General features: G+C 37.9%; 1 pseudogene; it reads left to right on the top strand.

The window, feature by feature from the left end:
• The first annotated feature begins 1888 nt into the window (after window positions 1-1888).
• LOC116076247 lies at window positions 1889-2318 on the top strand (annotated as a pseudogene).
• Window positions 2319-5148: the final 2830 nt, after the last annotated feature.

Here is a 5148-nt window from a genome sequence, read left to right on the forward strand (position 1 = left end):
ATGCTCCAACATGTAATAAGGGCACATGCTCCACTGTGTTCATAGCAGCCTTATTTATAATAGCCAGAGACTGGAAACAACCCAGATGCTCTTCAACCAAGGAATGGATACAGAAAATGTGGTACATCTACACAATGGAGTACTACTCAGCTATTAAAAACAATGAATTTATGAAATTCTTGGGGAAATGGATGGATCTGGAGAATATCATCCTGAGTGAGGTAACCCAATCACAAAAGAACACACATGGTATGCATTCTCTGATAAGTGGATATTAGCCCAGAAGATCGGAATACACAAAGTACAATCCACAAACCATAAGAAAGTCAAGAAGAAGAAAGACCAAAGTGTGGATACTTCGTTCCTTCTTAACAGGGGGAACAAAATACCCATGGAAGGAGTTGTAGAGACAAAGTATGGAGCAGAGAGTGAAGGAATGACAATTCAGAGACTTTTCCACCTGGGAATCCTTCCCATATTCAATCATCAAATCTAGACATTATTGTGGATGCCAATAAGTGCTGGGTGACAGGAGCCTGATATAGCTGTCTCCTGAGAGGCTCTGACAGTACCCTACTAATACAGAAGTAGATGCTCACAGCCTCTACTACAGGGTCCCCAATGAAGGAGCTAGAGAAAGGACCCAAGGAGCTAAAGGGTTTGCAGCTTCTTAGGACAAACAACAATACGAACTAACTAGTACCCTCAGAGCTCTCAGGGACTAAACCACCAATCAAAGAGTACACATGGTGGGACTAATGGCTCCAGCAGCATATGTGTAGCAGAGGCTGGCCTAGTCAGCCATCAATGGGAGGAAAGGCCCTTGGTCCTGTGAAGGTTCTATCCCCCAGTGTAGAGGAATGCCAGGGCCAGTAAGCAGGAGTGTGTGGGGTGCTGAGCAAAGGGAAGGGGGAGGTAACAGTGGTTTGTTTTAGTTTTTGTTTTTTTTTATTTTATTTTATTTTTCTTTTTTGGAGGGGAACCTGGGAAAGGAAATATTGTAAATTAAGAGATCATCTAATAAAAAAAGTCACATATGGCTCTTGAAGAGGACCTAGTTTTGGTTTCTACAGAAGTCCAATTTAACACACTCTTCTAGACTCTGAAGGCACCTGTATTTACACAATTCTCTCTCTCTCTCTCTCTCTCTCTCTCTCTCTCTCTCTCTCTCTCTCTCTTAGTGTGTGTGTATGTGACTGTGTGTCTGTCCATATCTCTAATGAATAAAAAAAGAAATCTTTAGAAGGAGTTTAATGACAGAGAGAAAGAAAGATTATGGAGAAAAGGGAAAGGAAGGAAATAAGGATTGTCATATAGAGAACCCATACTCAGTCTAGGTTTCAAAAGGTAGCTGTCTGTGCGAGGAGATTCATAGTGGAATTTAAGAAGTGTTTCAAATAGGCTTGAGTCGTAATTCTTATGAGTTTAGCTTTAATCAACACATTGATTACTAATCTCAAGAAGTAATTCCAATTAGTTTTAGTCACGTGTGTATTGAAATATAATTGGAAATGAAATAATTTAACCTATGATCTTTCACAATTTTTAAAGTACTAGAATGATCGACTTTGCAATCCTCTACTATACACATGCTGCCAGAACAATCTGTCCCACCATGTATAGTCCTGGGCCAATAAGTGGGAGAGGGTGGGGTGGCAAGCAGGGGGAGGGGGGAGGCAACAGGGGTTTGTTCTTGTTTTTTGGGTTCTTTTTGGTCTGTTTTTTTTTCTTGAGGGGAAACTGGGAAAGGAGAAATCATATGACATGTAAATAAAGAAAATATCTTTTTTAAAAAATATATAAAATAAAGTACCAGAATGAAATATTTAAAGCAATTTAATATTTTATGTAATTAAAAATGCCTGAAAGTGACAGTTGCCGGAGAGTTCAACTGCAAGCTTAAGAGATGCCACCGAAGGGGAAAAGTGGTTCTGGAAAAGGAGGGAAAGGAGGTGCAGCCTCTGGGAGTGACAGTGCTGACAAAAGTCTCAGGGTCCTAAAGGTGGTGGCAACGCAGTAAAGGTCAGACACATTCTATGTGAAAAACATGGGAAAATCATGGAAGCCATGGAAAAATTAAAGTCTGGAATGAGATTCAGTGAAGTGGCCACACAATATAATGAAGATAAAGCCAGACAGGAGGGTGACTTAGGTTGGATGACCAGAGGATCCATGGTGGGGCCATTTCAAGATGCAGCATTTGCCTTGCCTGTAAGTGGGATGGATAAACCTATGTTTACAGACTCACCAGTTAAGACCAAATTTGGATATCATATTATTATGGTTGAAGGGAGAAAATAAAATCACATGAAAGAGTGAAAAAAAATGCCTGAAAGTCTTGAAGTGAGTCATGTTATTATTTTATACATCTTTGAGCATAATGGCACCAACTAGAGAGAATGTGCTGCTGAATGAAACTCTGTTCCTTTTGGGAAAAAATGGGTATTTTACAAATGTCATTTGATGGTCAAAATACTAAAGTCATTACCAGGAGTAGTTACAATATCAGCAAAAAAGAAAGAAACCGTTAGGAGTTAAATAGAATTTCTTATATATTACCCCCAGAGCACACTGTTGAGAACATAACCTCTTTTAGCCATTTTGGTTGGGTTTTATGGAGATATCCTTGAATAAAATGCACAGAACTTACTCAGCATCAAGTAATTACTAAAGTGGGATGGTTCATAGTACATCTGAGAAAAAATATGATGTCCTTGATTAAAAATGTTGCAGGGTCGCTAGGGAAGCTAAGAATTATAGTCATAAGCTTGTTTTCCTCCTGGCTTTGCACATTCTTTGACTAGCTAAATGCTCAGGGCTGTAGTAAGTGCACAGGCTTTCTGTCAATGGTTTCTACAGCTGATATTCTAAAACTCTCTAAGATAAGTCTTGCAGGTAGGTATTTTGTTGATAAGTTTTTTTTTATTCCGTCCTAAATTTGAGTAGAAAAATGTTAGGTTCTTCAGGTTAATATTTCAATTCCAAGCACACTAAATCATTGCACCTCAAGTGCTTTGCTACTATGGTAACCCACAATTCTGAAGTGTGTAGATGGTATTTATCACGTTCCACATCTCACAGTGGGTGCAAAAATATGTTCCCTAAAGCCTCCTAACAATAGAGGCTATGGGGTTGGGCCAGGGATAATAAGAGGGCTGTAGGCAGACGGATGTCTGGCTTGAGTTCCTTTAGATTCATTCCTCCTCCCAGCTGACCATGTTTGACTTGCAGCATTTCTTTAATGCCACAAAGATAGATCTCAATTATTCGCGATAATTGAGTTCAAAGCAAGAAAAAAATTAAATCTACTGGTAATCAAAAACACTAATTTAATTACAAGTTTCAATTTCCTTTCCAGCAATATTTATTTAACAAATTGACTGCAAAGAAATTAAACGAGTCTCTCCCTCACTTGCTCTCTCTCTTTCTCTGACAAAAATGCCAAAATATACTAGTAGAGATGTTTTGGTCTTCTGGATCGTTTTTCAGATTGAATAATCAACTTCTAAAATGTCTCAATTGAGAACAAGTTAAATTTTGTAAAATTTCCATACTAAAAATATGAATTGTAATGATATGTATAGTAAAGCTCTTATGTCTGGCTTTGATGGAAATGTTTCAGCAAAGCCTTTCCTATGTTTGGGTCAATCAGTAGAAGCTGAGAAATTGTTTTGAGACTATATGAACCCTAGAAGAAATATTGTCTCTCTTGAGAATTTGCACTTGATGCTATGTGAGATCTTGCAGCTGCACCAACCTTGGTCTTCAGACACTTCTAGCAAACTTGGAGTTCTTACTTTTGATTATGGCCAGCCATGGTCAAAAGGGACTGAGTTTTGTGTGGGTTGTCTGCTCCCACAGGCAGCAAGTACAAGATAACTTTGAAAGTTGGAACCTTTCCCAGACCCAATTAACCCTGTATAATGTTTGAATAAAGTAACTAGAGGGAGCTAGTTGGGAGTCAGTCTTTTTCCAAGAAAGCTGAACCCCTCTGTTTCTTCAGGAAATGAAGGCTTAGCCTCTTGGTGAGCTTCTCTTTCCACTGCAGCACCTACAACAGACATCAATCAATATGTATCACAGAGTGATTTATTATAATTGTTTCTGATCAAAATCATTATTTTTTGTATTCAATTTAGGGTGGACATATGGGGGTGGGTATGTATGTCAAAAAGCAGCTGAAGTTGATTAGACCACTGGATGTTGATTAGAATACAGTATGACAGTGTATTATGACTCTTGATAGCCTGGGGGTGATAACATTTCTCTGCTCTTAAATTTTTATTTGCAAGACTTATCCTTGACATTTTTCTATTACCAAATAGAAAAAAATGCAATTTTACTTTATGATGTTTTGGTGATTTCATGTATTGTGTTCTGTTTATTGGTTAATACTGAAAATCTAGTTTCTTTGTGAGTTGAGGGACCAACATTGAGTTTATTTTTTCCAATTTTAAATTTGATGGTAGTGATACTGTATTAGTCAGGGTCCTCTAGAGGAAAAGAACTTATTAGAGGAACGGGATTTATTAGAGTGGCTTACAGGCTGTGGTTCAGCTAGTCCAACATGACTGTATAACAAGAGAAGGTCAAAAAATCCAATAGCTGTTCAGTTCATGATACCAGATGTCTCAGTTGGTCTTCACTATATGCTAGAAGTCCAGAGAACTGGGCTTTGATGGTGGTAAAAGAATAAACTTGCTAGTGCTAATAAAAGTAAGCAGGGAAGTCGGGCTAGCTTCTCTCTTTCATGCCTTTATATATGCTGCAAGCAGAAAGTGTGGTCCAGATAAAGATGGATCTTTCCATTTCAAAAGATCTGGACTAAAAGTGGATCTTCCTACTTCAGATAACTTAATTAAGAAAAATAATCCCCCACAAGTATACCCAACCACTTGGGTTTTAGTTAATTCCAGGTGTAGTCAAGTTGACAAACAAGAATAGTGACTACAAATACCAAAGAAGCACACTGGCTGAGAAAACTCCCCTTTTTGTTTGACTGTTTAAAAAGATGTTAAGAGGTTTATTACCACTTCTGTGTGCATCATATTTATAATTATAAAATAAAAGTAAGTACATTTAGTTAAGAGTTCTTAAAACAATGTAAATAACCTATTTACCAAGGTATCTCTGGAGCTAACTGCTTCT

The sequence above is a fragment of the Mastomys coucha genome, unplaced genomic scaffold (genome assembly GCF_008632895.1).
Source record: "Mastomys coucha isolate ucsf_1 unplaced genomic scaffold, UCSF_Mcou_1 pScaffold4, whole genome shotgun sequence".
In the NCBI taxonomy this organism is placed as follows: domain Eukaryota; kingdom Metazoa; phylum Chordata; class Mammalia; order Rodentia; family Muridae; genus Mastomys; species Mastomys coucha.